Source organism: Piliocolobus tephrosceles, chromosome 9 (genome assembly GCF_002776525.5).
Source record: "Piliocolobus tephrosceles isolate RC106 chromosome 9, ASM277652v3, whole genome shotgun sequence".
Lineage (NCBI taxonomy): Eukaryota > Metazoa > Chordata > Mammalia > Primates > Cercopithecidae > Piliocolobus > Piliocolobus tephrosceles.
In genome coordinates this window covers 119,602,241-119,628,119 of record NC_045442.1, presented here as the reverse complement: position 1 = coordinate 119,628,119, position 25,879 = coordinate 119,602,241, and the positions used below count along the sequence as shown (strand labels likewise).

Here is a 25,879-nt window from a genome sequence, read left to right as displayed (position 1 = left end):
TCCGCTTACCTTGGCCTCTCCAAAGTGATGGGATTACAGGCATGAGCCACCGTGCCTGGCCAAATAACCATCTTTAAATTTCCCCTGTAAACTATTTCTTTTCCTCTGACCTGGCTTCACTGTCCTTTCTCACTTTTTGTCCCTTTGTGCGTTCAGTTATCACAAAGGTGCCTAGGCCAGGGGAGCATCGGGGCGGTAGGGCAGCCTGAGTTAACTTTCTGGCCAGGTCTGTGCCAGGCCACCCGAGGGCCACCTGATCATGATTCCGACAAAGATTTAGGACATGCTAGCAGGGGCTGGCCTCACGTCCCTAACTGCCTGTTGGTTGAAGCCTTCTCAGTCTCATTTTCTTCCTTGTTCATTTTCTGCTATTTTTCTGCCTTTTTCTTTTCCCCTTCTTCCTTTCTAACCCCATCATCCTTCAATCTCATCCTTCTCATTTCTTTTTCACCTGTGAAAAAAGGCACCATAAAAGTTTAACCAAGCAAAAAGAATAATAAAAAAAAGAAAAATAATTATAGGAAGCATTTATCAACATTTATCATTTATCATTTACCATTTACCAAATTATCATTATTTATCATTTACCAAAACCAAGGGAAAAAAATTTTTTTTCTCTTGATCTGATTTCCTTAAAGGGCCAGGTGTGGTGGCTCATGCTTTTAATCCCAGCAGTTTGAGCAGCCCAGGGGAGAGGATCGCTTGAGCCCAGAAGTTTAAGACTACTGTGGGAGTGAGACCCTATCTCTACAAAAAGAAAAATAAAAAATCAGCCAGGCATAATGGTTCGTGCCTGTAGTCCCAGCTTGGGAGGCTGAGGCAGGAGAATCACTTCAGCCCAGGAGTTGGAGGCTGCAGTAAGCTACAATCTCGCCACTGCACTCTAGTCTGGGCAACAGAATAAGGCCCTGTCTCAAAAAGTAAAATAAAATAAATTCCTTAAAGACAGCAGCTGCCATATTACCTGTCACCTATAGGTGGGTGTTTAATATTACCATTTATTATGTCACTTCATGACGAATGCGTTCATATTTAACACAACATGAGACAAAAATGTGAGAAGGAAAATAGAAGAACATAACCAGAAAGCTTAGGTTTATTATTCACTGAGGATTAAGGACTGTCAGAGTTGATTGTCTCCTGGATTTTGTTCAGAAAGAGATGATAATAATACTGACCCAATTAAGTAGCATGTTGGGTAGATTAAAGTGCTTTGTAAACATTAATTAAAGATGCAGGGAGTTAGGTGAGGCCAATGTGTTATTAGAGGAAAAGTTTTCTTCCCTTTAATCAGGTATCTCTTTCTGGGGAGGGCAAAGAAATGACCTCAGGACTAAGGCATTGGGGCTCAACCCTGAGTGGGGCCAGTGACTCAGTCATTCTGTGCAACCACTTCCTTCTTAGTTTTCTGTAAAATGGGAGTCAACACAAACATTTTGGGAATCTAGATTGTTTTAACATTTGCCATTTGAGTATGTAACAAACCCTACAATTAATACAACCCCATAACCCTTGCTTTCTCCCTGCCTACTGAATTAAACCCAGTAACATTAACTTCCATCAACTTACAAAAGCCTTCCACAACCAGCTATTAACCTTGGGAGATATTTCCACGGTGATAGCCTGAAGAAGAAAATGCAATGAGCCATGGGGTCAAAAATTTTCCCATGAGTTTCTTCAGCTGTCTGAACCTCAGCTTTCCTGCTCTGTAAAATGGGGTTAAGAAACCAGAAAAACATTTTAAGGATTAGATGAAATAATGTATTTGGTGTATGCACATTAAATGCTGTGTCTGAGGCTACAGGTATGCAATAAATTGCATCAGCATTATTAAGTATAAAATAGCCTCTCCAAGCTGATGATAATAAAAAAGAAAAGAAAAAATTAAAGGCCAAGTGCAGTGGCTCAGGCCTGTAATCCCAGCACTTTGGGAGGCTGAAGTGAGAGGATCGCTTGAGCCCAGGAGTACGAGACCAGCCTGGGCAATATAATGAGACCCCCACCCATCTCTACAAAAAATTTTAAAATTAGCTGGGTGTGGTGGCGTGCACCTGTGCTACCAGCTACTTGGGAGGCTGAGCTGGGAGGATCACTTGAGCTTGGGAGGTTGAGGTTGCAGTAAGCCAAGATCGCACAACGTGCACTCCAGCCTGGGCAACACAGCAAGACCCTGTCTCAAGAAAAATTAGGTTAAATTAATGTCCCATCTCTTGCAAGTTTCAAACACACATCCCTATTGCTTTTCTCTGCCTGGGTCGCTCGGCGATGGGGTTGGGGATTTTCACGGTGATGTCCCCCAACTCTAACTTCACACCTTGACTGAGGGCACCCGGGAGGCGGCCGCGGGGTCCCGCAACGCAGCGGGGCCTGGCCCTTTAAGCGCCGCGGGGGCGCGCAGTGCGTGCCTGAGGCTCGCGAGTCCCTGCGGCGCGAGCGCGCGGTGGGCGGTGGAGCGCGCACGGGTGGGCGCGCACAGGGGAGAGCTGGCGGCGGGGCGGCCCGGGACAATCTGCGCCGGACGGGCGGCGGCGTGAGGGCTCCGGGTCGCTGGCGGCGTGGACACCTGAGTCCCGGAGTAGGGGTCTCCCACGAGGTGAGTGCGGCCCTAGGACTCCGGGCAGGGCTGGAGCGACGGGAGGGCGTCCTGGCGGCGGTGGCGGCGCTGGGGTCTGGCTGGGACGCCGGCGGGTCGGGCAGAGAGGGGGCGCCGGACCCTGCCTTGCGCGCTCCTCGCTCCTACTAGGGGAGCCTGGCGCCGCCGCAGAGGCCACCCGGTGCCCGAACCCTGACCCCGGGGCGTCGCTGCCTCCTCGGGGACCTCTGAGTCGGGGCGCGGCGGGGAGCGCGCTGGGTTCCGAGTCTGGGGCTGTCCTGGGGGCGCAGGGGTGGAGGCGGGTTTCCCAGCCTTGGGCGCAGAGCGTCCCCGCTGTCCCCAACGCCTGTCCCCCAGCCCGGGACCCCTGTCCCTTGCGCTGTGGGACCCCCGTGCGGCCTCGCGGAGAGGGTGCGGGTCCGACACGGCGGGCGGAGCCACCTGTTCCACCCGGGCCCCCAGGTCCTGGAATCACGCGGGAATGTGCAGGGTCTGCCCAACCCAGCCGGCGGGAGGGACTGAAATAGAGGAGAAAATGTGACCCGTGTGATGAAATTGAACAAAAGGCAATAAAATAAACTCCAGTATTTCTCCAAGGCTTTGAAAGTTTCCCAGTATTGTTTTACCGAGTCTAAATTTAAGCATCTAGTTGTTTCGTGTATTTTTTTTCCTTAACCGCAGGAACTAACCTCAGAAAACTTTTAACTCTTTACCAGAACCTAGTGCGTGCAGAGCAGAAAAGTTAAAAGTGAGTGAAGGAAAATGACTGTGCGTGTCTTTTTCCACCCTAAACAGAGTAAAACGTTCAGATCTGTAGGAATAAGGTTCTATCTGGCTCCAATTTTAACGGAGAACATTTTTAAAAATCTGTATTTCTGAAAGGTATCAAAAGACCAAACCAGGCATATGTGGAAACTTGAGGAAAATGCTCATAGGAGAAAACATTATTAAAAATACTTTTCTACGTTATTTTTAAAAAACACTACATAAAAGTGTCCCAGCATGCACTAAAAAGTTTGCCCTCCAAGTTCTGTGTCTGAATTTTACTGGTTGTTTTTCTAGGTGGAGGAGGTATTTTCGTTCATGAAGCCAATGTGGAAATACAAACAAATGCCCTATTGACTTGGGATTGGGTGGGAAGGATGGAAGTTGTCTAAAATCTTTCTTGCCAAAGTTGACAGCGTATGTATGGAATCTTGTGTGTTTTCTTGTCCAGACTAGTAATAGCCATTTTAATACGATTGGATTATATCCCTTGGTAACAGCACTTCAGATGAGCTTTCTTTGAAAATTTTAGATACTGATGACTTAAAAGTAACATATTTTCTCCATTACTAGAAATCAGAAATCCAAAATTAGAGTGATAGTGGAGCGAAAGCTGGAAAGAGGAGCGATGCTTTTAGGAAAGTTTGAGCGTGTTTGAATCTGTGGTTGCTGGGGGAGGGGGTGTCACGGTGGGGGGGATTTGCTCGTTAATTCATTCAAGAATATTTGTAGACTGACCACTTACAGCGCGCAGAGCCGTGACTGGTCATCCAGCATACAGTCATTTCTAGATAACAGCCACATGGCCCAAACTGATTAAAACCAGATCAAGCAAGCCTTCATCAGCAGCTGAAGAGATACCTGGCCTTGGTTCCAAAGTTCTCAGACACCTGAGGCGCCCAGAGTTGGCACTGTGTGTTGATTTGGAAGATCATCTCGGATAACTCCAGGAGTGGAGCCTGGAAACCTGAAGAGGGAGAGAGGAAGGGCCTGGGTAGAGCAGAGCTGAGAACAGGGGAGCCTCTAGAACTAGAAGTTCAAGTGCATCTTATCTGCAGTGTTGTGGGACAGCTGCCAGTGGCACAGAGGCCGTTCGGGAGGTGCCAGGGGAATCCTAGGAGCATCCCAGAACCCGAGCTCTTTCCTTTGACGGTGAAGGCCATCACTGCGTGTCACCTTCCTTTGCACTTGGTGGCTTCCTAGCTGCCTATGTGCTCTGAGAAGAGGGCCTTGCAACTCCGCCCCTGATAGACTGCAGCCATCCCCGCTCCACTCTGAGGGGTCTCCTGGCCACCATAGGAAAGCCTGTGTTCACGGAGGCGCTGCCCTCTGCACGGGTTATGTCCAACCAGTGGCAACAACAGCCTCTGTCTGCGGAACCCACAGTGAAGCTGCCCCTGTGCATGATGCCCTTGTCCCCTTTCTAGACTGGCAGCATTCATCTTGAAAACCAAGAGTCTTTTAAGAAAGTTGGTGCTGGGCTTCTAATCTGTGCATTCGGGATGGGCAGGAAAGGATCATGTGGGGAGAGCATTCTGCCTTGTTAGACGCGGATGGGAGAGCTCTTCGTGAACGTGTGTCTTCGGACTGGGTATTGCCAGAGACTCTAGCACTGTGAAGACTTGATGCTGTTTGTCTTTTTTATTATAGTCAAATACATAGAACATAAAAGTTACCACTTTAAAGTGCACAAATCATTGGCATTAAGTACATTCCATTCCCAGTGTTAGGCAATCATCACCACTGTTGAGTTCCAGAACTTTCTCATCCCTCCAAAAGGAAACACATTAAGCAGACGATTCCCATTCCCTCTCCCAACCCCTGGCAACCACTGATCTCCTTCTGTCTTGGTAGACTTGCACCTTCTGGATGTTTATACACGTGGAATCTTAAAATCTGTGGCCTCTTGTGTCTGGTGTCTTTGACTTAGCACAATGTTTTCAAGGTCCGTCCATGTCGGGGCGTGCACCGTTGCTTCCCTCCTTTTGATGGCTGAATAATGTTCCATTGTGTGGACAGATCGCATTCTATTCGCCCATTCGTCAGATGAATGACTTTGGGTTCTTCCCACCTTTTGGCTATTGTGAATAGTACTGCTATGAACCGTTGTGTACAAGTTTCTGTTTGAACACCTGTTGTCAATTCTTTTGGGTCTATATCTGAAAGTAGAATTCCCCGGGTCATATGGTAATTCTGTGATTCACTTGCTGAGGAGCTGCCAACTGTCTTCGATAGCAGCTGTGCCATTTTGTGTCCCCACTAGCAATGTGTGAAGGTTCCAGTTTCTCGACATCCTTGTCAACCGCTTGTTATTTCCCCCCACCTTTTTATTTTTTTATTTATTTATTTTTATTTTTATTTATTTATTTATTTTTGAGACGGAGTGTCACTCTGTCACCCAGGCTGGAGTGCAGTGGTGCGATCTCGGCTCACTGCAAGCTCCACCTCCCAGGTTCACGCCATTCTCCCGCTTCAGCCTCCATAGCTGGGTTCATAGCTGGGACCACAGACACCCGCCACCACGCCCGGCTAATATTTTGTATTTTTAGTTAGAGACAGGGTTTCACCGTGTTAGCCAGGATGGTCTGGATCTCCTGACCTTGTGATCCACCTGCCTTGGCCTCCCAAAGTGCTGGGATTATAGGCATGAGCCACCACGCCCGGCCTTTTTTTTTTTTTTTTTCCTGAGACAGGATTTCACTCTCTTGCCCAGGCTGGAGTGCAATGGCATGATCTCAGCTCACTGCAGCCTCGACCTTCCAAGCTCAAGTGATCCTCCCACCTCAGCCTCCAAGGTAGGTAGGACTACAGGCATGTGCCACCACGTCCAGCTGTGTTTTTGTGTTTTTTGTAGAGACTGGGTTTTGCCATGTTACCCAGGCTAGTCTCAAACTCCTGGGCTCAAGCAATCTGCCCACATCTGCCTTCCAAAGTGCTGGGATTACAGGCATGAGTGACCACGCTTGGCCTTCCTTTACTAAAAAAAAAAAAAGAAAAGAAAAAAATCCCGGTCCCCCTAGTGGGTATGAAGTAGTATCTCACGGTGGTTTTGGTGCATTTCCTGAACGACTTCAATGCTGGACATCTCTTCAGATGCTTATTGGCCACATCTTTAGAGAAATCTCCGGCGAGAACTTGATTCTCTTTTTGTGTTATTTTTTGTATCGTGAAATTTTGCATGTGCGTAAGTGTGGTTATTTGTATAGGGCTTGGTTTGTATATTTAGGTTCCTTCCCAATGCTTCATTCTGTTGTGGGTTTTTTCCTGCTTTTGCTTTGTCTTTCAAGCTGCTTCTCCTTCTCCTGGGAAGCCAGTTGTCTGACTTGTACCTTGACATTTTTAATCTTCTGCCTGTGGTAGTTCTTGCCCCCAAGCCTGGCGTATTGATCAGTTTGTCTGGCAGTACAGTATTTCTGGACTGATCCTGTACAATGTGCCAAGCTGTTGGGCTGGTCATTGTGCACACAAACATGGAAGTCCTCTTTTTTTTTTTTTTTTTTTTGAGACATGGTCTCACTCTGTCACCCAGACTGGAGTGCAGTGACACAATCACAGCTCACTGCAGCCTCAACCTCCCAGGCTCAGATGATCCTCCCACCTCAGCCTCCAAAGTAGCTGGGACTACGGGTGCATGCCACCATGCCTGGCTAATTTTTGTATTTTTGATAGAGATGGGTCTTGCTGTGTTGCACAGGATGGTCTTGAACTCCTGGGTTCAAGCAGTCCCCCAACCTTAGCCCCCTAAAATGCTGGGATTACAGGCATGAGCCACCTTCTCTTTTTGATATATGTCTTTTTGTGATGTACACAGATTACATTTTATTTTTTAAAATTAGGTTAATGGGCATATAGGGGAAAAGAACGGTACTACACTGGAATTTAGGGCGATCTGCATCAGGTTTCAGCCCCCGATAGCTGTGTGGCCTCAAGGTTCACCCTTCTCCCTTCTGGAACTCGGTCTCCTGGTCTGCAAAATTTGGGGTAAGACTGAATGACTTCTCAGGCCCTTCTCAGACCTTGAAACTGGAGATTCACCATAGCTTTCCTTTACACTGATTCTGAGCGTATTTCAAACCATTTAGTTTGCACATATTACTTAAAGGAACCCTCTGTGTGAAAAAAATATATATATCATATACATCTATACTCTTTTGTACTAGACTATAAACAGTTGAGTTGGGTCTGATGCTGCCTCTAAAAATGGTGCATTTGGCATTTTCTATAAATATTCAGAGCATTTTGGCCAGGCACGGTGGCTCACACCTGTAATCCCAGCACTTTGGGAGGCCAAGGCGAGTGGATCACCTGAGGTCAGGAGTTCTAGACCATCCTGGTCAACATGGTGAAACCCCATCTCTACTAAAAATACAAAAAATTAGCTGGGCACAGTGGTGCGTGCCTGTAATTCCAGCTACCTGGGAGGCTGAAGCAGGTGAATCACTTGAACTCGGGAGGCGGAGGTTGCAGTGAGCTGAGAGTGCACCACTGCACTCCAGCCTGGACAACACAGCGAGACTCTGTCTCCAAAATAAACAAACAAACATGCAGAGAATGTTAAGAGTTGTAGTGAAGATTTGAGTTCCTAACACGCTGGGAATACGGTGGTGACTAAGGCAGCGTGGACCCTGCTCCCATGAAGCTTTGCTTGGGTAAAGGAGACATTCACTGTCCAATGTGAATTGATAACAGAGACCCACAGGTGTTCTGGGAGCAGAGCACAGAGAGTCTTTCTGTCAGGGGTGTCGGAACCACCAGCTGGAGAATGTAGCATTTGAGCTGGGCCGACAAGGGTAGCATAGGGGAAAATTTAGGCCGACACGGTAGAATTGAGGAGTCAGTGATTACGCTAAAAGGGATTAGCCTTCCAGCTGGGGGCATGGGCCAGCAAAGGTTTCTGAGTAGGTTGCAGTGGTAGATCTTGTTTCTCGGCTCTCCCGTGGAGGAGACATTTACACATGGAGGGATTAACTTGAAGTTGAACAGGATATTAGGGACTGAGGCAGGCAGCATAGAAATAGGAAGGTATAAGATGGTATGAACAAGGGGAAGACACCAGGGATGTCAGTTGTCGAATTGAATTTTAGGTGCAAAAAAAAAGTTTTTTAAAAGTATTACATACCCAGGCATGCTAGATCATGCCTGTAATCCCAACACTTTGGGAGGCCAAGGTGGGAGGATTGCTTGAACCCAGGAGTTTGAGACCAGCCTGGGCAACATAGGGAGACCCCCATCTACAAAAAATGTAAGAATTAGCCAGGTGTGGTAGTATGTACCTGTAGACCCAGCTATGCGGGAGGCTGAGGCAGGAGAATTGCTTGAGCCCAGGAGGTTGAGGCTGCAGTGAGCAGAGATAGTGCCGCACACTCTAGCCTAGAAGACAGACCGAGACTCTGTCTCAAAAATAAATAAATAAATAAAGTATTGTGCTAGAGTAGAAAACTAGAACCAGCTCTGTCAGACTTGCCAAACTGACTTAGAGGTGCTGTACCTCAGTTTCTTCATATGCCACAAATTGCCCTCCATCTACACTAGGTAACCAATGAATTTGTTGCATGAGCTCCTGCTAATGCCAGCAATATTACTTTAAGAATGAGGTGGCACCAAAATGTACATGAGGTGAGTCTGCTCTGTTAATTTTCTTTATTTTTCTTGACTCCTGATTTTTTTTTTTTTTTTTTAACCGAGTCTCGCTCTGTCACCCGGCTGGAGTGCAGTGGCGTGATCTTGGCTCACTGCAGCCTTCACCTCCTGGGCTCAAGCAGTTCTCCCACCTCAGCCTCTGGAGTATCTGGGACTACAGGCATGTGCCTCCATGCCTGGCTAATTTTTGCATTTTAGTAGAGACAAGGTTTTGCCATGTTGGCCTCGAACTCCTGAGCTCAAGCAATCCCCCTACCTCAGCCTCCCAAAGTGCTGGGATTACAGATGTGAGCCACTGTGCCAGCCGCAATAGGCAGTTTTTCAGCCCTCCTATCCCCTCTCCATGGACCTTCGCACCTGTTGGAGTCTCCCGTGTCCATTATTTCACTCTGGGCATTTATGTTCCCACTTGTGAGACCCATCATTTAGTTCCCACTTGTGAGAACATGCAGCATTTGACTTTCAGAGTTAGACTTTCACTTAGGATAATGCCTTCAGTTCCATCCATGTTGCTGCAAAAGACATGATTGCATTCATTTTTATGGCTGAGTAGTCATCCGTGGTGTTTATATATCACATTTCCTTTATCCTGTCATCTCTCGATGGACTGCTAGATTGATTCCGTGATGGTTACTGTGAACAGCGCTGCGGTAAAGGTGCAAGTGCGAGCAGCGCCACGGTAGAGGTGCAGGTGCGAGCAGCGCCACGGTAGAGGTGCAGGTGCGAGCAGGGCCACGGTAGAGGTGCAAATGCAGGTGTCTTTTGATGTAATCATTTCTCTCCCTGTAGGTAGATAACCAGCAGTGAGATTGCTGGGTCCAGTGGTAGTTCTAGGTTTAGAAATCTCCATTTGTTTTCCATAGCTGACTCTACTATTTAGTCCCTGAGACATCTCCATCTGTCTTCCATAGCAGACGCTACCCTTGAGCTACTTAAAGGCGTCCTGATTTCTCTGAGAGAGGTTCATAGGCATTCCTTGGACTTCTGAAAAGAGTAACATGGAAACTGTGAGTTGGAGTCTTCTAGGTTTTTCAACAAACATTTGGTGGTCCCCATTGCTTAAAAATGTGCTAAAAACCCCTTGTTTCTCCCCGCCCTGTTAAAACTGGGAAATGCCTTTGTGCCCAGACTTGGATTGACTTGAGGAATTTGCGAGCAGGTTCCCCGGAGGTGTAGGAAGAGCAGGAGGAGAAGCAGCCTCTAGCTCCTTCACAGGGAGGAGGTTGTTACTCGCCTTACCTTACTGACATCATCCATCATCCGGCTCGCAAAGGGACTTTGGAAGATGAGGTTAAAAGTTTCATGCGTTGGATTCCCAGCAGGAGGTCTTGTGTGAGCTTGTTCCACCCTGTTGTAGATTTAAATCTGTTCAACTTGAGATAAGATATGTAAATCAGACCCCGGCTGCCAGTCTAACCAGGTGTTATAAATACCAGTGCTAAATGAACATGCTGTAAGCCAGCTTTCTTTTCACTGGGAGCATGGATGAAAAATTCAGCCAAGAATTTTGAGCTTCTTGGGGTGGGGGTGTTGGGAGAGCACTATAGAACCCTGTAAAACAATAAGGTGTAACAATTCCTTCCTAGCAAGAAGGACTACATTTATCTCATTAGTGAAGCACATGTTGGGTGCTCGGTAATATTTGCTAAGCAAATAAAGACAAAGCACACAAGCTTGTGTCACAAAAGAAGAATCACTTCAACTGGAATTTTCTTCTATCCATAAATAATTTGCTCAGGAATCCAGAAACGTAATAGACACGCCAACTGTCCATTTTTCAAAAGTGAACTGAGTAAAAATGTGCAGTGTCTATCTTCACAAACATTTTTTTCAGTTTTCATTATTTTCCAAAACCTTGGAGATGGATACCGGTTTGCAAACATTGCGTCAGCTAGAACTGTTCCCCCAGCTAGACTTTGCTCTGGTTGACCTCCCCTCGCCTGCGTTCTGGGTCATTCCTTTTTGTTACTAGGACCCAATCAGACATCTGGTCAAGATTGTGTTCAGGTGAGATTTTACTGGAGGAGAATCTGGTTTGGTATCTTCTTCAGCGATGGTGAACTGGCAGTAGGAAGCGTCTTCCCTCAGGGCCTGTTAACCCAGCCTCTCTAGGTAAGGCGACCTGGTGAACTTGTTTGCTTTAAGTGTGGGCGAATCAATTACTTCCACGTGATGTGTGGCTGGGAGTAAATCACTGCTCCTATTAACACAGCTGAAACTATTCACAACAGAGACAGTTTGAAATCAACCTTGTTTCTGTACATTGTTCAGAAAGAACTTTTTTTTTTTTTAAAAAAAAGAAAAACTAAGTGAAAGCATGATTATTCTTCCAGGAAGTACAATTACTAGCCTTTTAAAATCTGTGTTTAAGGTTCTAAGTTCTTACGTAAGGCATTTCAGAAGTAAGGGAAATCCCAGTTCGGAGGAAAAGCAGAGTCATATGAAAAGGGTGCTAAACCGTGACCGCGTCGACGTTTTCAAACTCCAAAACAAAACTGCCTACACTCCCAGCAGCCAGCTTCCACCTGGATCTTTCTTTGATCTTCAGTGCTGGGATACAGTCCTAGTTTACTTAGGGAGAATTTTTGGAAGCATTCTTTTCTTTCCAAGGTTTTTTTCTTGAAATTGAGAAGCAGTGCAGACTAAAGAGTAGTTGCTTCCTCATGTGCTTCATATTTATTTTACTGCAGCCTCTGTATTTCCGTGGAGGCCCATTTTTAAGATTAATTTTGGTCATGGATTACACTCGTAGATGCATACACGTTCATATTGACATGGATTACCTGTTAGTATTGGGAGGTGTTACTGGGTTAGCGTGTGTAATGTGTATTGATGTCAGCTTTTTAATACATCGTTATTTATGAAGCTGGGTTGAGCATCCTTTCTACTGCTGTGTTTAAAGTCACTCCCCTCATCTGCCCCATTTCCCGATGTAAATGTACAGATTGGATGAGATTAATTTCTCTTAAACTGGAAGGATTTGATCTATAAATATGGTGGAGGGGGAAGGATGATAACCACACCGATGTTAGTATGTTTGAAACTACTCAAGTATTTAAGCTTTTCTTTTAGGTCCAAGGTCTGTTTTTAGGGTACTCTATCTTTTTTTTTTAATAAGATGGTTTTAGAGTTTTGTTTTGTTTTTGAGACAGGGTGTCACTCTGTCACCCAGGCTGGAGTGCAGTGGCTGGGTCTTTGCTTAGGGCATCCTCTACCTCCCGGGTTCAAGTGATTCTCCTGCCTCAGCCTCCTGAGTAGCTGGGATTACAGGCACACGCCACCATACCCGGCTAATTTTTGTATTTTTTGGTAGAAACAGGGTTTCACGATGTTGGCCAGGGTGGTCTCAAACTCCTGACCTCAAGTGATCCGCCCACCTCAGCCTCCCAAAGTGCCTGGCTGGTTTTAGAGTTTTTAAATACGAGTTTTGGTTAAATAATAAATAGTGATTTAAGTCTGTATTTTGTGTGACAAGTATTATACAAAATGTTGTGGCTTTTCTTTTTTTTTTAAGTCTTTGCTGGGTACAGTGGCTCACACCTGTAGTCCCAACTCAGGAGGCTGAGGCAGGAGGATTGTTTGAGTCCAGGTGGTCCAGGCCAGCCTGGGTGACATAGTGAGACCCCATCTCCAAAAAAAAATTTTTTAATTAAAAAAGCTTTGCTGGCTGGGTGCGGTGGCTCATGCCTGTAATCCCAGCACTTTGGGAGGCCAAGATCAGGAATTCGAGACCAGCCTGGCCAACGTGGTGAAATCCCATCTCTACTCAAAATACAAAAATTAGCCAGGTGTGGTGGCTGGCGTCTATAATCCCAGTTACTCTGGAGGCTGAGGCAGGAGAATCGCTTGAACCCGGGAGGCGGAGGTTGTAGTGAGCCGAGATCATGCCACTGCACTCCAGCCTGGGTGACAAGAGTGAGACTCCATCTCAAAAAAAAAAAGCTTTGCCTACAAGGAGTGTATCATCTAATGGAGGAAAATAAGAATTAGATACAGAAACCTTATGGGATCAATTGTATCCAAATGGGAAAAATGGCACACAGAGTGAACCCGCGGCAGGTATCAACAGCAGGCAGGAGAGACCAGTGATGAGGGAGTCACGAAGGCTTGACTGGGTTCGGTAGCACTTTTGAGCTAAGCTTTGAAGCCTGGGAGGAGGGCAGCAGGGAGGCAGTGGGAAGGGGTTCCCAAGTGAGTAGCATTTTGTTTTTTGTTTTTTTGAGACAGAGTCTCACTCTGTCTCCCAGGCTGGAGTGCAGTGGTGCGATCTCAGCTCACTGCAACCTCTGCTTCTCGGGTTCAAGCGATTCTCCTGCCTCAGGCTCCCAAGTAGCTGGGATTACAGGCACCCGCCACCATGCCCAGCTAATTTTTGTATTTTTAGTAGAGACGGGATTTCACCATGTTAGCCAGAATGATTTAGATCTCTTGACCTCATGACCCACCCATCTCAGCATCCCAAAGTGCTGGGATTACAGGCGTGAGCCACCACACCCGGCCATGAATAGCACTTTCGTAGGAGACCTGGTTCAAATTGTGGAAAGGAAGGTGGAAGAGACAAGGCTAGGCCAGATTCTAGAGAGATACTTTTTAAAGCCTCACCTTACAGATCGGCTCCTTGGCGGTACAGATTAGGATAATGAAACCTCGGCCACCCGGCAGGGCGCGGTGGCTCACGTCTGTAATCTCAGCACTTTGGGAGGCTGATGAGGCTGGTGGATCACCTGAGGTTAGGAGTTCGAGACCAGCCTGGCCAACCTGGTGAAACCCCATCTCTACTAAAAATACCAAAATTAGCTGGGCGTGGTGGCGGGTACCTGTAATCCCAGCTACTCAAGAAGCTGAGGCAGGAGAATCACTTGAACCCGGGTGGTAGAGATTGCAGTGACCCGAGATCACACCATTGCACTCCAGTCTAGGTGACAGAGCAAGATTTCTTCTCAAAAAAAATATAAATAACACTCGGCCACCTTGCCTGGCCTGTGGTATCAAGAGTAAACTGGGATTTTAGAAATGTTAGTTATCGAGGCTGGATGCAGTGGCTTACTCCTATAATCAATCCCAGCACTTTGTGAAGCCGAGGTGGGAGGATCACCTGCGGTCGGGAGTTCAAGACCAGCCTGGCCAACATGGTGAAACCCTGTCTCTACTAAAAATACAAAAATTAGCTGGGCATGGTGGTGGGCGCCTGTAGTCTCAGCTACTTTGGAGGCTGAGGCAGGAGAATCGTTTGAACCCGGGAGGCAGAAGTTGCAGTGAGCTGAGATGGTGCCACTGCACTCCAGCCTGGGCAACAGAGTGAGAATCTGTCTTAAAAAAAAAAAAAAAAAAAAAGGAAGAAAGAAAGAAAAGAAAAGAAATGTTAGTTACAGGTGAATGTGATATGAGTGTTGGTTTCTTTTGACCTTGGAGGAAGAAAACGCTGTAGGAGCCCCTTTTCCTCTTACCTCTGCGTGAGGTCGGCTCTGCTCACTTGTGTTTGAATGTGCAGCTTTGGTGCGGCAGGACAGGGATGACATGGACACTGGGCTTGGTGTGTGAACGTAGAGAAGGAACCAGGCCTGTGCTCAGAGCTCTCTGGTGTGTCACGATAACTGGGGTAAAATCCTATTTTTACGAAAGTAGTCTATACATTATTTTCAGAGTGAAAAGGAAATGGTTACTTTAGTCTAAGAGTTTGTTTTTTAAAGCCCTACTTAAGTTGAATAATAGAAAATAGAATGTATGGACTCAGTTTCCTTTAATTTATGAATTGAGTTTAAAAAACTATAGAAGAGTCTTGACATCATTCATTGCTTCCTCTTCTAGTACGTTTCTTATTATAAAACTCATTTTTGTTAATACACGATTACATAAAAATAGGAAGTAACACAGAACCAGATAGAAACGATGAAAAAGCAGGACTCTCTTCTTCGTTTGAGTAAAATCAAAGCAAAGTGCCTGTCACATAAAAGACACTGATGCCTGTTCACATGGATGAGTGTTGTCAAGAGCCACTAGCATTAGGGCCAACAATGGCTGTTTTGTGTTTACGATCTTTATTTTCACCCACCACTTACCCGTATGAAGAAGCCCACTCATGGTGATGAGCGGGGTGGTTCAGAAAGACTTCCCACTGTGACACGCTCTCATTCATGGTGCTCTTGAAGGTCAAGGAAAACACAGCTTTTTGAAAAGGGCTTGGCTGTTAAGTCACCATATAGGGATTTTTTAGGGATGTGGCTTTATTTATTTATTTATTTATTTAGAGATGGAGTCTCACTCTGTCGCCCAGGCTGCAGTGCAGTAGCACGATCTTGGCTCACTGCAACCTCTGCCTTCCGGGTTCAAGCGATTCTCCTGCCTCAGTCTCCTGAGTAGCTGGGATTATCGGCGTCCACCACTATGCCCGGCTAATTTTTTTTGTTTATTTTTTTTGAGACAGTCTCGCTCTGTTGGCCAGGCTGGTGTACAGTGGTGTGATCTCCGCTCACTGCAGCCTCCACCTTCCAGGTTCAAGTGATTCTCCCATCTCAGCTTCCCCAGTAGTTGGGATTACAGGCTCATACCACCATGTCTGGCGAATTTTTGTATTTTTGGTAGAGACGGGGTTTCACCATGTTAGCCAGGCTGGTCTCGAACTCCTGGCCTCAGGTGATCCTTCCACCTCGGCCTCCCCAAGTGCTGGGATTATAGGCGTGAGCCACTGCGCCTGGCCAGGATATAGCTTTAAAGACAATTTCTTGCCTAAGATATGTTTATTCTCTATTTTGGAACAAATCTTTACATAACTCATGGTGTGCACGCCAGCCCCTTCCTAGCATGTAGATGTGCACTTCAACCCTGCTGTAGTGTGTAAGTGTGCTCACTGACCTCTGCCCTACTGCATATCCTGACACAGGAAGGGGGACGTCTTTTAGAAGCTCATTTCTACCTCTTTCCCAGCTCACCTGTGCTTGTCTTGACTGTATCTTGAAAGTGCTGGTTAATGGTGGGTGTCTGGACAAGGTAGGAGAGTCTATAAACCTATACCAAAGTCGTCCTCTCTTACACACGGTTTTGCTTTCCATGGTTTCAGTTACTTGCAGTCAACCGTGGTACAGAAATATTCGATGGAAAATTCCAGAAATAAATCCTTCATAAGTTTTAAATCGTCCACCATTCTGAGTAGTGGGATGAAATGTCGTTCCAGTCCATCGCCTCCTGCATGCGAATCCTCTTTTGCCGGGCGTCCTCACCTGCCCATCACTTACTTAGTAGCCACCTCAGGTCTCAGGTCAGCTCTCTGTGTCACAGTGCTTATGTTCAAGTCACTTTTATTGAGTAATGGCCCTGAAGCGGAAGAGGCATGATGCTGGCTGGCAACTTGTATATGCTGTAAAGAAGCTACCCAGTGCTTCCTTTAACTGAAAAGGGTGAGAGTTCTCAACTTAGAGAAGAAAAAAAAATCAAATGCTGAGGTCGCTAAGACCTACTGTAAGAACACATCATCTTCTATCTGTGAAGTTGTGCAGAAGGAAAAAGAAATTTATATTAGTTCTGCTGTCACACTTCATACTGTACAAGTTATGGCCACTGTGTGACAAGTGCTCAGTTACCTTTGTAGGTAGAAGACATGAACACAAACAAGCTCCAGTTGCTGGCAGATGGGTTGGGATTGGCGCTGTCTGCAATTTCAAGCATCCACTATTGCTCTTGGAACATACCCCCTCAGATAAAGGAGAACTGCAGCAATACAGGCGCATGGGGTTGAGTCTTCAGACCCAGCCTGGACCTGTTTTTGTGAAGTGTTTGCAATGGCAATGAGCTGGGACAGTTCTCTTAACACAGACAGTCTCTGTAACATAGACTTGCTAAGCAAGATTGGTTCTACATGACTTGACTAAGGAGAATGCTTTTTCCATTCACGTTCAGAACTACCAGAGACAGTAATTACCTTGTGATTTGGTTGAAGCTGTCTGGATGGAATCCAAGTCTTACAAGACACGATTTCCTTCCCCCACATTTACTCGGTGCAAAACCTGATAGTAGAATGTGGGAAACTTCATGTTATTTGTTCCAGCTTATTTTCTTCAGTAAAGTGCATCGGGTTAACCTTTCCCTGGTTGGTTGTGAGCTGAACTGTGGTGTTAGAAAAGGTTACCTTCGGGGTTTTTCCTCTTCTCTTACTACACCCTTGCCGTCTTTGGGCTTCCCTCCTGAATTGCCCTGGGGTTTCTAGGCGATCCGTGTCCTTTCTTCCCTCATTAAATCATAACTTATCTGCCTGTATCATCTCCTGACATACTGGGTCTTTCAAAGGCTCCAATGTGCTAAAAGCATCTGATAAATCATTTCTTTAGCCTCCAGGAAACCTTCCTTTTCTGTGTTGGTGGCAGCCAGACTCAGGTGCCCTCTGGTGAGTGAGGCGGGCAGGTGTCTGTTTTGGAACAATCAGGTCTTCCCCCCGACACACTCACCCCCCAGACTCACCACTGGCATGCGAGCCTGGATATGCGTGTGAAACACAGCGCTGGGTTTTAAATGTACATGAATAGAATTGTGCTAAGAATCTAACTCTGAGTTTTCCTTGAATGCTTTGAAGGTCTGTACGTGGCCTCATCCCGCTGATCTAACTGATGTGCAGGATTCCATAGTAAGCATTTACCACGTCTCTACTTATAGAAAGTTCATAGTAGGCGAAGAACCTGGACTGCCACCAACTCTTCTCAACAGCAAGCAACACTGTATACCCATCCCGGCAAGTGTTTCCATGTGTTCCTAGTAGAGAGCTCCCCTGGAGTGAAAGCTGAGCAGTGGGATGTGTGGCTCATAGGACACACTTAGTTTCTCTAAGTACTGCCCAGTTGCCCTACAGAACGGTTGTGTGAATTCACTCCCAGCAGGTTCACAAAGGTTGCCCCACGTTCTTGCTGACACTTGTTATTGTTTGTCTAATTTTTGCTACTCCAGTAGGTATGAAAAAATGAATTGTAGTTTTCGCTTAAATTTTGCACTTTTTTTGTTCACTAGTGAGGTTGAACATCGGTCTGGTACTTCGTAATCATCTGGTTTTCTCTTTTGTACACTGTCTAATCATATTCCTTGTTCATTATTTTTTTCTGAGTTTCTTATTAATTTAGAAGATTTTCTTACATTCTAGCTATCAGTTCCTTACGCGTATTAGACATGGTACATATCTTCTACCAGCTGGCCGCTTTTCTCTTAATGTTGTCTATGGCGTCCTTAATTTTTATGTAGACAGATGCATTGAAATTTTCGTCTTATAACTTGTATTTTTTGAGTGCTAATGAATAGAAAGATTAATAGAGCAAAATAGGAAATTCAGAAGTAGAACCAAAATCATGTAAACATTTAGTACAAATAACATTAGTATTTCAAAATAGTGGTAAGAGATGGATCCTTCAGTACTTGGCACTGGAGCTGTCGGGTAACCTTGGCTTGAGGGCCAGGAACAGGTCTCTACTCCACACATGACACTGACATAAATCCAAGGCAGATCAGATATTTAAATATGAAAAATGAAACCATAAAAATGCTAGTAGAAATTCGAGAGGTATATTCTATATTCTTAGAATAGGAAAGGCCTAAATTTGCAAAAACACGAGCTATAAACAAAAAGATTGATACATTCAGCTACATAAAAATAAATTCTTTAGGTCGTATTACAAATTAAAAAAAAATACTTGCAATTTATATCAAACGATTTCTGTAGGATAGAAATAAAACTTTCCAGTCTGTTTCATTGCTCTGTCTATCCTAGTACCAGTGCCTTGTGTTTTACTTACTACTACTTTATATTAACTCCTTGACTGGGTGTGGTGGCTCATGCCTGTAATCCCAGCACTTTGAGAGGCCAAGGTGAGCGGATCGTGAGGTCAGAAGTTCAAGACCAGCCTGGGCAACATGGTGAAACCCCATCTCTACTAAAAACACAAAAATTAGCTAGGTGTGGGGGGTGGGGGGCACCTGTAATCCCAGCTACTTGGGAGGCTGAGGCAGAAGAATCACTTGAACCTGGGAGGCAGAGGTTGCAGTGAGCTGAGATCATGCCACTGCACTCCAGCCTGGGCGACAGAGTGAGACTCTGTCTCAAAAAAAAAAAAAGACTTAAAATACAATATGCAATAGCAGTGGTGAAAACAGAAATGGTTTTTAATATTTTCCATTAAGTATGGTGTTAGCTGTCATTTATTTTTATTTTCATTTTATTTGTTTGTTTGTTTATTTATTTATTTATTTATTTATTTATTTATTTATTTATTTATTTATGTTGAGGCAAGGTCTAGCTCTGTCGCCCAGGCTGGAGTACAGTGGCCACAATCTCAGCTCACTGCAACCTCTGCCTCCCAGTCTCAAGCAACTCTCCTGCTTCAGCCTCCCGAGTAGCTGGGACTATAGGCACACTCCTACATGCCTGGCTAATTTTTGTATTTTTAGTAGAGATGGGGTTTCGCCATGTTTGCCAGGCTGGTTTCAAAAGCCTGTCCTCAGGTGATCCTCCTGTCTTGGCCTCCCAGAGTGCTGGGATTATAGGTGTGAGCCACTACACCCATCATCATTTGCTGTCATTAGAAAAAAATTCTATTTAGTTAACAAAAAAAAAATTCCTCCTAATTTGTGAAGTTTTAAACACATTTCTGCATAATTTTAAGTTTCTCAAATGCTTCTTTCATCATCTTTTGAGATGATTGAATGGCTTTTCTCATTTAACCTGTTAATGTCGTATATCACATTGGAAAATTAATGTGATGCCAGCCTTACAATCTTGGAATTAACTCTTCTTTGTCATTATTTGGTTTATAGACCCAGTTTACTAATAATTTTATTTGGGACTTTTTGCATCTGCATTCTGAAATGACTGGCTTGTCATTTTTTCTTTCTCATATGTTCTTTGGGTTTTGGTGTCAAGGTTTTAGTAGCCTCAAAATTAGATAGCGGGGGCGGGGTGTGGTGGTTCACGCCTATAATCCTAGCACTTTGGGAGGCCAAGGCGGGTGGATCACCGTGAGGTCAGGGGTTTGAGACCAGCCTGGCCAACATGGCGAAACCTGTCTCTACTAAAAATACAAAAATTAGCCAGGCGCGGTGGCTCACACCTGTAATCCCAGCTACTTGGGAGGCTGAGGCAGGAGAATCGCTTGAACCTGGGAGGCGGACGTTACAGTGAGCCAAGATTGTACCACTGCACTCCAGCCTGGGCATCAGAGTGAGACTGCCTTAAAAAAAAAAAAAAAAAAATATATATATATATATACACACACACACACACACACACACACACACACACATATGATGGTGGGGGTTGTTTCTTCTTTTTCTCTTCTCTGGAAAAGTTTGTGTAAGGTTGGAGTTATTTGTTCCTTGAATGTTTGGTAGAACTCTCCAGCAAAACTTTCTGATTAGCTCTTCACTGTTGAAAGATTTTTATCTGCCGATTCATTTTCATTAGTGGTTATAAGACTTCAGATTTAGGCCGGGCGCAGTGGCTCAAGCCTGTAATCCCAGCACTTTGGGAGGCCGAGACGGGCGGATTACAAGGTCAGGAGATCGAGACCATCCTGGCTAACACGGTGAAACCCCGTCTCTACTAAAAAAATACAAAAAACTAGCCGGGCATGGTGGCCGGCGCCTGTAGTCCCAGCTACTCGGGAGGCTGAGGCAGGAGAATGGCGTGAACCCGGGAGGCGGAGCTTGCAGTGAGCTGAGATCCAGCCACTGCACTCCAGCCCGGGCGACAGAGCAAGACTCCATCTCAAAAAAAAAAAAAAAAGACTTCAGATTTTTTTATTTTATTCTTGATTAAGCTTTAACGAGATATTCTTCCAGGAATTTGTCCATTTTATCCATGCTTTCAAATTTGCTGGCATAAAATTGTTCATGAAAACCTTTTCAACATCTATGGCACCTATAGTTATGTCCCCACTTTTTATTCTGATATTGTTCATCTATTTTTTTCCCTCAATTCTGTTGAAAGTTTGTCAATTTTATTAATATTTTCAAAAAACAATTTTTTGTTTTTCTCTGTGTTCTGTTTATTTAATTATATGGTCTTTGTTTTCTTGTTGATTTTGCATTTATTCTCTTGGGTTTTTCCTAACTTAAGTTAGACGCTTGGTTCATTAAATTTCAGCCTTCTTGCCTCATGTCACAGGCATTTCAGTGATGTTTCAGCTGCATCCCACAGGTTTCGATATGTAGCATTTCTATTATTTACTTATAGTATTTCTCAATTCCCAATGTTGTTTCTGAGAGTTATTTAGAAGTATAAATTCCTAGTGCCTACACACGTGGGTTCTTCCAGTTATCTTTAGTACATTGATTTCTAATTTAATTGCTCTGTAATAAACGAATGTATATTTGATACCAGCCTCTTAAAATTTGCCAAGACTTGCTTTCTGGCCCCACGTCATCAGTTCTCCTACGTATTCTGCATGAGTCTGAAAGAATGTGTATTGTGAAGCTGTTGCATATAATGTGTTTTAAATGTTAATGAGGTCAGCTGGGCAGGGTGGCTCACGCCTGTAATCCCAGCACTTTGGGAGGCCGAGGTGGGCGGATCACAAGGTCAGGAGATCCAGACCGTCCTGGCTAACAGGTGAAACCCTGTCTCTACTAAAAATACAAAAAATCAGCCGGGCGTGGTGGCGACGCCTGTAGTCCCAGCTCCTTGGTAGGCTGAGGCAGGAGAATCCCTTGAACCCGGGAGGCAGAGCTTGCAGTGAGCCAAGATGGCGCCACTGCAGTTCAGCCTGCGCCACAGAGCGAGACTCCCGTCTCAAAAAAAAAAATGTTGATTAGATCAAACTTACCATTGTATTGTTCAAGTCCTCTATATTCTCATGCTTGATATATCAGTTGCCAAGAAAGGTGTGCTAAAGGCTGGGCATGGTGGCTCACGCCTGTAATCCCAGCATTTTGGGACGCCGTGGTAGGTGGATTGCCTGAGCTCAGGAGTTCGAGACCAACCTGGGCAACACGTGAAACCCCGTCTCTACTAAAATACAAAAAATTAGCCAGGTGTGGTGACGTGAGCCTGTAGTCCCAGCTACTTGGGAGGCTAACGCAAGAGAATCACTTGAACCCGGGAGGCGGAGGTTGCAGTGAGTTGAAATCATGCCACTGCACTCCAGCCTGGCGACAGAGCAAGACTCCATTTGGAAAAAAAAAAAAAAAAAAATCCAGTGTGACAATGTTTTTCTTTTAATTGGATCATTTTCCATTAAATGTAATTATGCAAATATTTAGATTTTTATCATAATTTGTGCTTTGTATTTGTCCTCTTGTTTTTTTCTTTTATCCTTGCCTTCTTTTGGAATATTTTTTAATCAAAATTTCATTTATCACCTCCTGTAATTTAGATGATAAATATTCTGGGTTTTTTTTAGTGGTTTCTCTAGAAATTTTAACATGAATGCTTATACAATTTTAAAGTTGGTCAATATTTTAACTTCCTTCAGAACTCTGATCCCCTCCCTCCCGTGTGTGCTGTCACTGTGGCGTGTTTCAGCTCTGCCTTGTCGTAGAAAACAGGACTGTTTGATACACTCAGTGTTTGTTGACATTTACTCGCCTATTTAGTCCACATCTTTCCTCCCTGAAATAGAGCCTTTTTAAAACTCTGTTTTTATTTATATAGAAATTTATGACATTTTCCCTTGGTCTTTTTTTCCACAAACATTTTTTTAATCTGAGGTACAGGTTTTCAGCAGTTAAAACTTTCAGCAATTTTTCATGAATATATGTTTGTATACATATACGTATATGTGTGTCAATGTGTGTGTTTTTCAGCCTGTCTTGGTTTCAGATGAAATGGAACTTCTAGAAATTTGCATTTTCTATACTATTTTGCCATTGTTCTTGAAAGAGTATTTTTATAGGCCAGGTGCAGTGGCTCATGCCTGTAATCCCAGCACGTCGGGAGGCGGAGGTGGGCAGATCACCTGAGGTCAGGAGTTCGAGACCAGCCTGGCCAACATGGTGAAACCCCATCTCTACTAAAGATACAAAAATTAGCTGGGCATGGTAGCACATGCCTGTAGTCCCAGCTACTCGGGAGGCTGAGGCATGAGAATCACTTGAACCGGGGAGGCAGAGATTGCAGTGAGCCGAGATCACACCACCGCACTCCAGCCTGGGCAACACAGTGAGATTCTGTCTCAAAAAAAAAAAAAAAAAATTTAAAAAATTAGCCCGCTACGGTGGTGGCTCCTGTAATCCCAGCTACTCAGGAGGCCGAGGCAGGGGAATCACTTGAACCTGGGAGGCAGAGGTTGCAGTGAGCCAAGATCATGCCACTGCACTCCAGCCTGGGTGACAAAGTAAGACTCTGTCTCAAAAAAAAGAATGTTTTTATAGTACATATAGGTTTAGGTTGAGGGTTTTTTTTTTTTTTTCCGCAATATTATTGTTTCCATTGCTGCTGTTTCAATAAGTCAGTCTAATTATCACTTCTTTGAAAATAATCTGTCTTTTCTTTGAGTGCATTTGATTGTTTGAGACAGGGTCTTTGCCCTGCCACCCAGGCTGGAGTCCAGTGGCATGATCACAGCTCACTGCCACCTCCAACTCCTGGGCTCAAGTGATCCTCCCACCGCAGCCTCCCCAGCAGCTAGGACTACAGGCATGTGCCGCCATGCCTGGCTATTTTTAAAATTTCTTATAGAGATAAGGTCTCACTGTGCTGCCCAGGCTGGTCTTCAACTCCCAACCTCAAGAAATGCTCCCACCTCAGCCTCCCAAAGCACCGGGATTACAGGTATGAGCCACTGCACCCAGCCACTTTGCATATTTTTATAATATCTTTTAAGTTTTTCAAAAGGTAATACATTCATATGGCTAAAAAAGAAAAGGATATTATATTTCTAAAACCTCTCCATTTAACTCTTGTCCTTAATTCACTTCTACCCCTCACACCCAACAATTGTTGTTGACTTGTATATCCTTCCAAAGTTTCTTATGCATATAATAACAAATACAAATATACATTCTTAATCTGTAATCTCTTGGTTTTACACAATGCATAGTATTTTATATATAGTCCTAGACTTTCCATTTTTTTGCTCAGTAATATACCCAGAGATCTTTACTCTCAGTACATGGAGAGCTTCCTCATTTTTTTTTTTTTTTTTTTTTTTTTGAGACGCAGTCTCGCTCTGTCACCCAGGCTGCAGTGCAGTGGCATGATCTCAGCTCACTGCATCCTCTGCCTCCCGGGTTCAAGCGATTCTCCCACCCCTCCTCTCCTGTAGCTGGGATTACAGGCATGAGCCACCACGTCCAGCTAATACTTGTGTTTTTACTAGAGACAGGATTTCACCATGTTGGCCAGGCTGGTCTCAAACTCCTGACCTCAAGTGATCCACCCACCTTGGCCTCCCAAAGTGCTGGGATTACAGGCGTGAGCTACCACGCCCAACCTTCCCTGCTCTTCATACAGCTGATTAGTATTCAGTTACATAGATGTACTCTGTTTAACCAGCCCCTTATGTTAGACACGTAGGTTATTTTGGGGATTTTTGTTATTACAGACAGTTCTACAGTGAGTAACGTTATAAGGCTGGTGCAAAAGTAATCATGACTTTTGCCATTGAAAATAACAGAAAAAAACCTGATTACTTTTGTAGCAACCTAATACATATGTCCGTGTGTGTGCAATTTCTCAGTAGGATAAATTTCCCCAAATGGACTTGCTAGGTGCGTGGGAATATGTTTTACATTTTGATAGATACTGTGCCGTTGCCCCCGGAGGGGTTCTGCCAGTTTACACTCCCACCAGCGGAGCCTCAGAGCACCTTGTTTCCCCACAGCCTTGTAACTGCTGTTTCGAGACTGCTTTCGAGATTTGTAGCTGCTTTTAGCTTTTTCTTGTTTTCGGTGTTCTGTTGTCTAATTGTGATTGTCTAATAGTACATTTCAAATTTTTATTCTGTGTGGGATTCATGACAATTCCTCTGTCTGTGGATTGATGTCTTTGTCAGTCAGCGGGATACAGAGGATACACACAGAAATGAGTAATTTAGGAAAGTTTAATTAATAGATTATTTACAAAAAATATAGGCAGGGTTAGGGAAAGCAACAGAGGATGGTTCGGTACCTAGAGGACAGCGACACTCAGTAGCTGTTAGCACCCCTGGGGCCCTGGGGAAAAGGGAGGGAGCCGTGGAACCTGGGGAGGGAGCTGAGAGGAAGAGCAGAGGCTGGGGTCCTCGGCAGGACCCACCGGCCTGCAGGGAGCTGGCAGCCTGCCTTTCATGCCGGGGTCTCATTGGCTGGACTGAACCAGCAGCCCCACAACAAGGGTGCCCATCTGATACCTTCCTGCTCCTGAGCCAGGAGAGTGAGGCTAGAGAAAGATGAAGAGTGAGGCTAGAGAAAGATGGAGAATGGTTCTGATGGGGGGACTCTCAGACTGAAGCTGTACCACAGTGTCTTTCATCCGTTGCAAAACACGCTTAGCCGTTGTCTCCTTGAACATTACCTCATTCATTCATTCATTCATTCATTCATTCATTCTGAAGTTGGAGTCTCACTCTGTTGCCCAGGCTGGACCGCAGGGGCACGATCTCAGCTCACTGCATCCTCCACCTCCAGGGTTCAAGCGACTCTCCTGCCTCAACCTCCCAAGTAGCTGGGATTACAGGCGTGCCTACGCCTGGCTAATTTTTGTCTTTTTAGGAGAGACGGGGTTTTACCATGTTGGCCAGGTGGTCTCGAAATCCTGACCTCAAGTGATTCGCCTGCCTCGGCCTCCCAAAGTGCTGGCATTACAGGCGTGAGCCACGGCACCTGGCCTCGAGCATTACTTCCGCCCCATCTGGTCTCCTCCCCTCTGAGAAACTCCAGTTAAACACAAACCTTAGACGTAGACATAACCCTTCTCAACCTGTGCTGGGTTTCTTA

At 45.1% G+C, this 25,879-nt stretch overlaps 1 protein-coding gene across 1 annotated transcript in view; it reads left to right on the top strand.

Moving 5' to 3' along the window:
• The first annotated feature begins 2,509 nt into the window (after positions 1-2,509).
• PROSER2 (proline and serine rich 2) overlaps positions 2,510-25,879 on the top strand; it is a 47,809-nt gene continuing 24,439 nt past the window's right edge. Inside the window, exon 1 of the mRNA XM_023223256.2 lies at positions 2,510-2,593. The gene's annotated coding sequence lies outside the window, so the exon portion shown is untranslated. The remainder of the gene's footprint in view (positions 2,594-25,879) is intronic.